Below are 13,721 nucleotides of genomic sequence, written 5' to 3'. Positions count from 1 at the left end.
AACTCATCTCAGCTAGGTTACACCTTGTCAGTCATGGATCGCTCTTACTGACACGCTCATTGAGATTCACACTGAATCCACCATGACCAATAGGTCCCCATTAGCTTCTCTGTATTCTAAGGGCTCATTCACATTCCAAAGAGTGGCCAGGGACATTCTATCTGGGATGCTTTGAATCATGTCCGCTGGTCATTTAATGACAACGCCAACCCGTATGTTATTTTCTCTATGTGATGTCCCATGAGAAGTCAATAGGAGATCAACACACACACACACAGTCCCCCCCAATGGCAGCCTGAGCTGCAGCCATGCCTGCTGTTATCTCCCTCAATGGCGTTCCAGAGCATTACCTCTCGAGGCACACTTGTCTCTCGTGCTATTTATGCACTTGGAAGTGTTTGTGAATTCAAGTGAGGAGTTGCAACAAGGACGGGGCTGTGTACTACACAACATCAGAGCGAGCTCCCACATTAAAGTGTAAGGCAACGTTACAGACCCCTCTTTCAAAGACCATGAAATAATAATGTGTTGTGGTTAGAGAGGTATCCGTGAGTCACACTGGCTGCTTTTCATAAAGTGGAGTTATTTACAGTGCGATGAATAAAAGAAAGGGGTAGTGGTGCAAACCTTTTCCACATGAACGCTGGGAAGAGAAGTCCCTTTTATTTCCAGAGGAAATGGAGAGAATTCTCTCTTAAATAGGTCAGAGTTAATTTCTAAACTCCTTTAGAAGGAGCGGTGCACTGGGTGAATGTAGCAGCACCTTTATAGTCACACACTGGAAGTATATAAATTATAGAACTGCAGTACATGTGCATTTTTGACTCAGAAATGCACATAAATGTAGCCTATATGGAGATTGTTTTATTCTCAGTGCTTTTATTTGTTAATATTCATCTTCCTATACAAATAGATTAGAACAGTTAATATTGTTATTGACTTCAAAAGTTACTTGATCCTTTTAGTGCTTGTAGGATACAGACTTTATCCCTCAAGTGATAAAGTGTATCATTTTAGCTTTAAAATTAGGCCTAGCAAATGAACTCCATCCAGCTACATCTAATTTCATTTCCAACACTGACCAATTAGGTCAATTTAGGCCGTCTCCTCCTGGGATGTTGTAGTAAATATCTCCAGTCACATGTTTATTGATTGAGCGTCCGTCCGAGGACTCGTCTCCCTCTACTCCTCTCCTCCTCCTGGTCTGACAGTGTGTGTCAGCTCTCCAGAATACCCTCACCCCCAGGCTGCAAAATTGCCTGCTAAAGAGTCAGAGGCAATGGCGACGCTAATTGAGATCATCATTATTATAATTGCGGGCCCTGAAAAGCGCGTCTTAAATAATTTGCATTGCTCTCGAGTTGATATTGGACCGGGTGCAAAAATAATTGCATAGCTTCGAGGCACGTTTGGGTTCGGCACTCGTTTTTCTACCGGTGCCAGTTTTATGCCATGACTCCATGTTCCGTAACGGACGCGGTCACACCACTCACATGTTTGTCCTATCAGAAGCACAGAGCCAGACAGGGCTCTGCTCTGTTTCAGTTATATTAGGCTGACAAGTGCTTTTGTTAATAAAGGCTATACAAATGATACAATGTTTTGCTATGATGCAGTATTATGTTATATTAATATAAAATGCTATCAGTTTAGTTCAAACTGATTAGATACCCTTTAAAACTAAGTGTTTTTATCCCTTTTTGTTTTGCTATTTAAACAAAATAGGACAATGAAATGAACAGTTTTCGATTTAACGTGCATAACAAAACTTTAATGAAACCAAGTACTCTATTTGCTCCTAATGTTATACAGCGTTGCCTCTGTGGGGCCAAAAATAATGTGGCCCTTTTAACATAGACATTCACAAATCATGACATCAGTGGGTCCTGGGCTAAAGGTACATTTTACTTTCTGTGGATATAATGGGCTATGAATGAAGTAATGCATGCTGGAAAAATGCATATTTCTCCCACTGAAACAAGGGATTAACCGAACAAAGTGGTGAGAAACTGCTGATATTCATGAATTCTTGCCTGTGGCATATCCAGCACCTACCACACACACACACACACACACACACACACACTGCCCCACGAGACAGACAGACAGACACACACACACACACACACACACACACACACACACACACACACACACACACACACACACACACACACACACACTGCCCCACGAGACAGACAGACAGACAGACACACACACACACACACACACACACACACACACACACACACACACACACACACACACACACACACTGCCCCACGAGACAGACACACACACACACACACACACACATGCTCAAAGCACAAATAGTGAGACTCCATAATGGCAGTAATGAATATTATATGGTATCATGATATTGTTCAGTAATTGTTTTACAGCTGGTTATACAGACAACAACAACACATTGAGGCACTGGGTAAATCTCAGACTGTAAAATGAGAACACATCAAACATGAATGAATGAGAATCAGATTAACTAAATCCGCTTATCAACAACATCCAATCCCTTCCACATAAGTATTTTACTGCACATTATTACTCATAATATATCAACATTTGAGCTTGATAATGTGGAAGTGGCTGGAGTGATATGGCTCAAGGACCTCCACTATCAATTTCAGTCCATTTGGTGGGAATCAGATCAAGACCTAATTGCCAATCCACATGAATTTATTAAAGAATGATTTCAATTACATACCACCACCATTGAGTTCTGATGCACTAAATTAAAAGAGGACTCTCGATTGCAGCTTTTCCCAACTGGAACTTCTGAGGAGGAACTTTCTGTTCGGTCTTGGCCCCCCCCAAAAAAGGATGGAGAGAGGGATGAAAAAAAACCTGAGGAGAGGAGTAAAAAAAGTCAAATCTAGCATTAGTGAGGAAAAGTGGGTTAAATCACTTACTGAAGATTTTTAATGACATTTCAGTGTTCCTCGTATAATTACTCTTCATCTAAGATATCCCATAACTATGTTGGACAGTCTCGGTTCAGGCTCGCTGGCTCGCTTCATTAGCATGTCATTCCTATTTCACATCAGAAGATTTAATTGTAATGCTGAATATGCACAGCTCTCCACTGAAGACCTAATCAAAGTGGATGCACTTGTATTATTCATATCAGAAATCGGCCTGCTTGCTATTTTTTATAAATAAAAGAATACAGATGCATAAATCAGCTGTCATTTATTAGCATGATGCTGGCATATCCGCTAGACATGCAAGCCAAACCATTCTATCTTTCTCTCTGTTCCTCCCTCTGCAACATTTATCCCCCCAAAAATGTTGACAAGAAAAGAGGGGGGGGGGGAAATTACATTAAATGTACATACTAATTCCTCACATTAAGTAATCAGATTACAAAGCAGGTGACAATGGGCACTGGAATTCAAATTATTGGCAATAATGAGGCATGAGAAAGGTGCACGGCATGCATAGAGAAAAGATGAAGGGATGGGGCATTGACAGGGGGAAGAAAAGAGGGGGAGGACAGGAGGGGAGGAAGAGATGAAAAGAGGGAGGATTAATTTACATTTAATGGCAAATACTTTTGTCCTGGGAAGGAAGAAACAGTGGTTTTGAGTTGGGCTGAAGACAGTGTCAACCCCCCACACAGGTTCTGCTGACCAACTATAAAATACAGCTAGCTGTGTTTAGATTCTTATGTCAGTCAATGCATTCTGTTCTCTGTTATCCAGATGGGCCAAAGCCTTTTATATAAGTGAAGAACACTGCTGATCTGGATGGCACACAGGGTGAAGCAGAGGAGGATTTGAAATGGCAGGTTATTGTGACTGAACTATTAAGATTAGAGAAAGAGGCGTTTTGGAGAGATTAACCCCTCATTATTATTTGTCATCCACATCAATAAAAATGCTTTGTATGCGTTTGGCATACAGTGAGGGAAAAAAGTATTTGATCCCCTGCTGATTTTGTACGTTTGCCCACTGACAAATAAATGATCAGTCTATAATTTTAATGGTAGGTTTATTTGAACAGTGAGAGACAGAATAACAACAACAAAATCCAGAAAAACGCATGTCAAAAATGTTATAAATTGATTTGCATTTTAATGAGGGAAATAAGTATTTGACCCCTCTGCAAAACATGACTTAGTACTTGGTGGCAAAACCCATGTTGGCAATCACAGAGGTCAGACGTTTCTTGTAGTTGGCCACCAGGTTTGCACACATCTCAGGAGGGATTTTGTCCCACTCCTCTTTGCAGATCTTCTCCAAGTCATTAAGGTTTCGAAGCTGACGTTTGGCAACTCGAACCTTCAGCTCCCTCCACAGATTTTCTATGAGATTAAGGTCTGGAGACTGGCTAGGCCACTCCAGGACCTTAATGTGCTTCTTCTTGAGCCACTCCTTTGTTGCCTTGGCTGTGTGTTTTGGGTCATTGTCATGCTGGAATACCCATCCACAACCCATTTTCAATGCCCTGGCTGAGGGAAGGAGGTTCTCACCCAAGATTTGACGGTTCATGGCCCCGTCCGTCGTCCCTTTGATGCTGTGAAGTTGTCCTGTCCCCTTAGCAGAAAAACACCCCCAAAGCATAATGTTTTCTCCTCCGTGTTTGACGGTGGGGATGGTGTTCTTGGGGTCATAGGCAGCATTCCTCCTCCTCCAAACACGGCGAGTTGAGTTGATGCCAAAGAGCTCCATTTTGGTCTCATCTGACCACAACACTTTCACCCAGTTCTCCTCTGAATCATTCAGATGTTCATTGGCAAACTTCAGACAGCATGTATATGTGCTTTCTTGAGCAGGGGGACCTTGTGGGCGCTGCAGGATTTCAGTCCTTCACGGCGTAGTGTGTAACCAATTGTTTTCTTGGTGACTATGGTCCCAGCTGCCTTGAGATCATTGACAAGATCCTCCCGTGTAGTTCTGGGCTGATTCCTCACCGTTCTCATGATCATTGCAACTCCACGAGGTGAGATCTTGCATGGAGCCCCAGGCCAAGGGAGATTGACAGTTATTTTGTGTTTCTTCCATTTGCGAATAATCGCACCAACTGTTGTCACCTTCTCACCAAGCTGCTTGCCGATGGTCTTGTAGCCCATTCCAGCCTTGTGTAGGTCTACAATCTTGTCCCTGACATCCTTGAAGAGCTCTTTGGTCTTGGCCATGGTGGAGAGTTTGGAATCTGATTGATTGATTGCTTCTGTGGACAGGTGTCTTTTATACAGGTAACAAACTGAGATTAGGAGCACTCCCTTTAAGAGTGTGCTCCTAATCTCAGCTCGTTACCTGTATAAAAGACACCTGGGAGCCAGAAATCTTTCTGATTGAGAGGGGGTCAAATACTTATTTCCCTCATTAAAATGCAAATCAATTTAGAACATTTTTGACATGCGTTTTACTGGATTTGTTTGTTGTTATTCTGTCTCTCACTGTTGAAATAAACCTACCATTAAAATTATAAACTGATCATTTCTTTGTCAGTGGGCAAACGTACAAAATCAACAGGGGATCAAATACTTTTTTCCCTCACTGTATCTCCTCAGATTGGAAATTATGCTTATTTTAGAATAAATCACATTACCAATTTTCAGATCTAACCAATTCTAAATTAAATCTTATCATAATGTCAGAGTGGTGTGTGTGGATGAGTAAGGAATCAAGCGCAGGAAACCAGGAGGACTTTAACTGAACTTTAGTAAAGTCCGACACGACAAAAGACGTCAACCCAACCGGGTGGCGCAAACAAATTACGCACCAAACACTGTGCGGGGAAAACAAGAAAAGGCGCACGCAGTGCGAACTCTCGAATAACACATACGAGAGACTCAAAATACTAGAGTACAAGCTGACAACGAAACAATCACGCATAACACCTGACCCAAACACACGAAACTAAATAGGGAAACAATTAAGACACAAATAAGGGACAGGTGTTATGAACAGACAAAACCAAACGAACATGAAACATAGAACGGTGGCAGCTAGTACTCCGGAGACGACGACCGCCGAAGCCTGCCCGAACAAGGAAGAGGAGCAGCCTCGGCCGAAACCGTGACAGTACCCCCCCCTTGACGCGCGGCTCCAGCCGTGCGCCGACCCGGAACTCAGGGACGACCCGGACGACGCGGAGCAGGGCGCGCAGGATGACCCCGATGGAACTCGGTCAGTAGGGACTGGTCCAATATGTCCCTCCTTGGCACCCAGCACCGCTCCTCCGGACCGTACCCCTCCCACTCCACGAGATATTGAAGACCCCCCATCCGGCGTCTAGAATCCAGGATGGACCTCACGTGTACGCCGGAGCCCCCTCGATGTCCAACGGGGGCGGAGGAGTCTCCTCAATCTCAAAGTCCTGGAGTGGACCAGCTACCACCGGCCTGAGGAGAGACACATGGAACGAGGGGTTAATATTTTTGTAATCAATAGGTAGTTCTAACCTATAACTCACCTCGTTCAATCTCCTCAGGACTTTAAAGGGCCCCACAAACCGCCGACCCAGCTTCCGGCAGGGCAGGCGGAGGGGCAGGTTTCTGGTTGAGAGCCAGACTCGATCTCCAGGTGCGTACACTGGCCCCTCACTGCGGTGTAGGTCGGCGCTCGTCTTCTGTCGACGTATGGCACGCTGCAGATGGACGTGTGCAGCGTCCCACGTCTCCTCCGAGCGCCGCACCCACTCATCCACAGCGGGGGCCTCGATCTGGCTCTCATGCCATGGTGCCAGAACCGGCTGGTACCCTAATACACACTGAAAAGGGGTTAGTTGGGTGGAGGAGTGGCGAAGAGAGTTCTGTGCCATCTCGGCCCAGGGCACATATCTCGCCCACTCCTCCGGCCGGCCCTGACAGTATGACCTCAGAAACCTACCCACATCCTGGTTGACACGTTCAACCTGCCCATTACTCTCCGGGTGGTAACCCGAGGTAAGGCTTACCGAAACCCCCAACCGTTCCATAAATGCTCTCCACACTCTAGAGGTGAACTGGGGGCCTCGGTCAGACACTATATCCTCGGGTACCCCGTAATGCCGGAAGACATGGGTGAACAGAGCCTCTGCGGTCTGTAGGGCAGTGGGTAGACCCGGCATGGGAAGGAGACGACAGGCCTTAGAGAACCGATCCACAACGACCCGGATGGTAGTATTCCCCTGTGAGGGGGGAAGGTCGGTAACAAAATCCACCGAGAGGTGGGACCAGGGTCGTTGTGGAATAGGCAGGGGTTGTAACTTACCCCTGGGCAAATGTCTGGGCGCCTTACACTGGGCACACACCGAACAGGAGGAGACATAAATCCTCACATCCCTAGCTAACGTTGGCCACCAGTACTTCGTGCTAAGGCAGTGCACTGTCCGGCCGATACCCGGATGGCCAGAGGAGGGGGACGTATGAGCCCAACAAATGAGGCGATCGCGTACCTCGAGCGGAACGTACGTCCGACCCACAGGACACTGTGGAGGACTCGGGTCGGTGCGTAACGCCCGCTCGATCTCACCATCAACCTCCCACACCACCGGAGCAACCAGACAAGACTCCGGTAGTATGGGCGTGGACTCAACTGACCTCTCCTCTGCGTCATACCGCCGAGACAGAGCATCTGCCTTCCCGTTCTGGGACCCAGGGATGTATGTGATTTTAAACACAAACCGGGCTAGAAACATAGTCCAGCGAGCCTGGCGACTCCATTCACCTTTAGGGCCTGTACCACGGCTAACAGCTCCCTGTCTCCTACGTCATAATTCCGCTCCGCCGGACTGAGCTTCTTTGAGTAAAACGCACAGGGACGGAGTTTAGGTGGAGTGCCAGAACGCTGGGAAAGAACGGCCCCTATCCCGGCTTCTGACGCGTCCACCTCTACTTGGAACGGTAAAGAGGGATCCGGATGCGCCAACACCGGCGCCGAGGTAAACAGGTCCTTCAGTCTCCCAAATGCCCTGTCCGCCTCAGCTGACCACCGCAAGCGCACCGGACCCCCCTTTAACAGAGACGTTATGGGAGCTGCCACCTGTCCAAAACCCCGGATAAACCTCCGGTAATAATTCGCAAAACCCAAGAACCGTTGCACCTCCTTCACAGTGGTTGGGGTCTGCCAATTACGCACAGCTGACACCCGGTCTACCTCCATCTTCACCCCTGACGCAGATAACTGGTAACCCAGAAAGGAGACCGACTTCTGAAAAAACAGACATTTCTCTGCCTTGACATATAGGTCATGCTCCAACAGCCGCCTCAATACTCGGCGCACCAGGGCTACATGCTCAGCACGGGTAGGACTATACACCAGAATGTCGTCGATGTACACAACTACTCCCTGTCCCTGCATGTCCCGGAAAATCTCATCGACGAAGGATTGGAAGACTGAGGGAGCATTCATCAACCCATATGGCATGACTAGATACTCGTAGTGTCCGGAAGTCGTGCTAAACGCTGTCTTCCATTCATCGCCCTCTCTAATGCGCACCAAGTTATATGCGCTCCTAAGATCCAATTTTGTAAAGAACTGCGCACCGTGCAGTGACTCCGTCATAGTCGCAATCAGAGGAAGTGGATAGCTGTACTTCACTGTGATCTGATTGAGACCGCGGTAATCAATACACGGGCGCAGACCTCCATCCTTTTTCTTCACAAAAAAGAAACTTGAGGAAGCGGGTGAAATGGAGGTCCGTATGTATCCCTGTCTAAGAGACTCAGAGATGTACGTCTCCATAGCCTTTCTCTCCTCTTGAGACAAGGGATACACATGGCTCCGCGGGAGAGCTGCTCCTGACTGGAGATCTATCGCACAATCCCCCCGTCTATGAGGCGGCAGCTGCGCCGCCCTAGTCTTACTGAACGCCAGTGCCAAATCCTCATACTTGGGGGGAATCTGCAGTGCTGGCATTAGATTCGGACTCTCCACCGAGGTCGCCCCTATGGAAACACCCAGACACCGCCCCTCACATTGAGCAGACCACCCTTTAAGAGCTTTCTCTCGCCACATAATAGTAGGGTCATGAGTCATCAACCAGGGAAGACCCAGCACTACCGGATACGCAGGAGAGTCAATCAGATAGAGCTGAATTATCTCCTCATGACCCTCCTGCGCCATCATCTGAAGGGGTGCTGTGACCTCCCTAATCAACCCAGACCCTAACGGACGGCTATCTAGGGCATGGACGGGAAAAGGCTTATCCACTGGAAGGAGGGGAATCCCTAACTCTATACAGAACTGGCGATCTACAAAATTCCCAGCTGCGCCTGAATCTACCAGCGCCTTATGCTGGGAACGAGGTGCAACCTGTGGGAAACAAACAGGCAAGGTTAGGTGCACGACAGAAAGCTCTGGGTAAGCAGGGCGCCTACTCACCTGGGGGGACCCCCCAATGCGTGACCTGCCTTCTCCCTCACCGGAGGACCCGCCCCAACACCTAGCCGCGGTGTGCCCTCCACGACCACAGTTAGTGCAAGGGCCGGGTCCCCTCGGGCTCCTCCTCCTCCGTTCCCTAGCGCCAGCACCACCGAGCTCCATAGGGCTCGGCTCGGAGGTGCTGGAGAGTGGAATGGGCGAACCCCCCCTCCCGGGACGTCCACGGGTGGCGAGCAGGGTATCCAGCCGAATGGCCATGTCGACAAGCTGGTCGAAAGTCAACGAGGTGTCCCTGCACGCCAACTCTCGCTGGACGTCCTCCCGGAGGCTGCAGCGGAAATGGTCGATATGGGCCCGCTCATTCCACCCTGCATCGGCCGCTAGGGTCCGAAACTCCAAGGCAAAGTCCTGGGCGCTCCTCATCCCCTGTCGGAGGTAGAATAGACGCTCCCCCGCCGCCTTCCCCTCTGGTGGATGGTCGAACACAGCACGGAAGCGGCGGGAGAACTCCGCATAGTTCGTGGTAGCGGCGTCCATTCTCCTCCACTCAGCGTTGGCCCACTCCAACGCCTTGCCGGTGAGACAGGAGATGAGGGCTGAGACGCTCTCGTGTCCCGAGGGCGCCGGGTGTACGGTGGCGAGGTAGAGCTCCACCTGCAGCAGGAACCCTTGACACCCGGCAGTGGAGCCGTCGTACGCCCTCGGGAGCGAGAGCCGAATCCCACTGGGTTCCGGAGATGAGACAGGAGGGCTGACCGATGGGGCTGGTTCGGTTCGTGGGGGTGTGGGAACCCCGCTGGTCTCCCATCGGTGCAGAGTATTCATCACCCCCTCCAGGGCATGACAGACCTGGTTGATGCGGTCCTCCTGACCACGAAGACGTTCAGCCATCTCGGCTGTTGGCGCGGTCGCTCCTGCTGATTCCATGGAGATTATGCGTGATTCTGTCAGAGTGGTGTGTGTGGATGAGTAAGGAATCAAGCGCAGGAAACCAGGAGGACTTTAACTGAACTTTAGTAAAGTCCGACACGACAAAAGACGTCAACCCAACCGGGTGGCGCAAACAAATTACGCACCAAACACTGTGCGGGGAAAACAAGAAAAGGCGCACGCAGTGCGAACTCTCGAATAACACATACGAGAGACTCAAAATACTAGAGTACAAGCTGACAACGAAACAATCACGCATAACACCTGACCCAAACACACGAAACTAAATAGGGAAACAATTAAGACACAAATAAGGGACAGGTGTTATGAACAGACAAAACCAAACGAACATGAAACATAGAACGGTGGCAGCTAGTACTCCGGAGACGACGACCGCCGAAGCCTGCCCGAACAAGGAAGAGGAGCAGCCTCGGCCGAAACCGTGACACATAAAGCCTCACCAATAATTGTCTTGAGTAATTCTTATGATTTTGTTACTCTTAATTCCTAAACAACAAAGTATTTACATAAAAAATATTGACAGTATTATTACTGATCTACATTTCACTGATCTACACTTTTTGTCATGACATCACCGTTGTAAAGCCATATAATTGGCTTCTCCTCCAGGTCAGATGGCATGGGTCATTAACAGTAGTCATGGCAACGCTGAGCCAAGCAGAGCCACATTCTCAGCTGCTACTTAGACCTAGGAGGCTTCTCACCTGCTCATCTCACCTCTACAAGCACACACCAGGGATGGATAGCAGGATCTGAATTCTGAAGTATTGCTGGATTTATTTTCTCCCTGGTCATTATAATAGGTTGATTAATCACGTCATTGATTGGCCAGATATTCCACTCACCTGGTGACCCAGGTCTGAATCAGCTCCTGATTAGAGGGTAGAAAAATCTGCAGTATTTCTGACCTTGAGGTCCAAACTTGAGAAATGGCACTGCTAGGCTAGTTTCATGGACTATAGCCCTATACATTGAACAGACTGGGTGTTAAAGTAACTGTCCAGTCAAAATGTAACTTTTAAAAGTTCGTATTCTGTTAACCCATACCCAAATAATGTTGTTGACTCATCTTATACTCGTATTTGTGGCCAAAGCATAAATTGGAGAAAAACCCCCACCTCAAACTTGTATCTCAAACAGGCCGCATAGAAACTGCTTGCTATTTCCTCATAGAGGATGATGTCATCCTCCTGAGGAAGACGAGCTGGCCAATCAGCGGTCTACTTGCATTAATATTTTTAATGACCGGTATATGCCCACACCATTCTGTTGTTAGGGTACGCCCAAACCATTCCAACACAGAAAAGCTGCTTTTTAACATACTTAATTACCATTTCACTCATATTGTAATTAATTACAGGTCAAATTTCAAAGAAATCTGGAAACACTGGACAGTGACTTTAAAAGAGAAGCACATCCTTAAGTGTTAAAAAGTGGTATTGATTGATTAGAACTTGAGGTTCGTGTGTGACGTTTTTGTGTTCATGACCGGATAGGAACTCTGATGTTTTATCTACAGTAAGTTGGGAAGACAATGTAGAGTACTGTACAATTGAATCAGGCCGCCAATATCAAACAAAATCGTCATGCCAACAAGTAACAGGGGAATTTGGCATCCCTTTGTGAAGAGCTCTTGTACCTAAGCAAACTATCTGTGTGTTCTGAGTGATGAAAGGGGGAGTGCTTTTACCACAGTGATGAGCGAGAGAGACGGGTAGAGAGAGAGAGCGAGAGAGAGCGAGAGAGAGGGAGAGGGAGAGAGAGAGAGAGAGAGAGAGAGAGCGAGCGAGAGAGAGAGAGAGAGAGAGAGAGAGAGAGAGAGAGAGAGAGAGAGAGAGAGAGAGAGGGAGAGGGAGAGGGAGCACCTGTCCAGCACAGTTCAGTTATGAGTTTGAGGTATTTCTCCCATACCCATGATATATAGCCCACTGAAGTGTCATGGTGAGGAGCTGTGATGATATTCACTCCAATCTCTCCAGTTTTCCATTCCAAACCCCTTTGATCTGTTATTTGCATTTTACTGGCCATGGGGCAAAAATTATTTGGATGAGATTTTCTTTTTGCAGCATCTTCTTTACCCTCAACACACCCAGCATACCTGCTGGGGCTTGTAGTCATCCCTCCCTCCCTCCCTCCCTCTCCACCTCCTTCTCTCTCTCCTCCCTCCTTTTAATGTCTACTCCCTCAGTTTAGCCCGGGATCGAAACAAACAAATCCAAGGACACGAGGAGGCAGGGATTCAATCTTCCCTCTTCACCTTCCATGGACCCCAGAGCATCCTGTACAAGCCTCCCAGACAGCAGAGCACGACCAGGGGGAGTCCGACAACATGGATCCCCCTGAGGAGGGGAGCAGGAGGGTAACCCTTGGCTGAGTGATTCAGGTATAGAGGTTATGGAAGCCTGCACTGCTGTTTTTTTTACAGCAGAATGAGCCTGGTGGAGCCGAGCTGAGCCGGGGTCTCTCGATGTGAATGAGTTCATCTCAGCCAGTATGTGTCTCCTGCTGTCTTTGGATCCGGCCCTGGCTGTGTGTGTCTGTATGTCACCCTCTTCTAGATGAACACCATTGAATTCTGGGTATAGCTACAGCTCTCCTCGCATTTGATGTTTTAAAACAATTTATATTTGTTATCATATCAAAGAAGGAGGCGTGTGGTTATCAAAAGCATGAGGCGCACAGGCTGCCGAGGGCTATTCCAGCATCGCATTCATTCCTTATTCTATTTTATCTTTCTTTTGGTTTTGACTAATGTCAGTAACAGCTACCGGTAATAAACTGGCTTGTTAGGGTTTTGCTGTTGCCTCCGAGCGCAGGCTTTGATACATTGTCAGCCCTATTTGGCTGGGTTTCCTGATTACCTTATACCCCAACTGCAGGTTTATTGATAGAAGTGAATAAAGCACAAGCAAGCTGACATCCACCACCGCTTCATTTTAAAGGAGGCGTTTCCTTTGATGTGAAAGTGATACATTGTTCTGGCAAGTAAACGTCTGGTGTGTGTTATAATGTCAGCCCTGCTTCAAGGCCCGCCCATGCCGAGATTGGGGTACACACACACACAACAGAGGCTTTTTCTCTGACTGCAGACTGATTTCATTTCAACTGTATGAAAAAAACCATCAATGGGACAAAACCCTGTCTGTGTGTGTGTCTGTGTGTGTCTAGTGCCAAACTGTCTGCTATTCAGATCTCTGACCAGACTAATTGTCTTGTTGTGTGTCTTCCCCTTGGTTTCCTCCTTAGTGACATGCTTGTGCCTCCGTCTCTCTCTGTCTCCACAGACAAAGGCCCTGTACTGTATACGATCCACTCTCTCTCTGTGTCTGTCTGTCTCTCCACTCCGCTGAGCCCAGACTCGTGTCAAATCAAAATAACATCTTGAAAAATTCAGTCAACATAGCCCTACAAACAGAAAGGCCCCTGGTTTTGTATTCATGT

The sequence above is a fragment of the Coregonus lavaretus genome (genome assembly GCF_964263955.1).
Source record: "Coregonus lavaretus genome assembly, chromosome: 5".
In the NCBI taxonomy this organism is placed as follows: Eukaryota; Metazoa; Chordata; class Actinopteri; order Salmoniformes; family Salmonidae; genus Coregonus; species Coregonus lavaretus.
The sequence above is the reverse complement of the archived record's forward strand: the minus strand, read 5'-3'. Positions refer to the sequence as shown.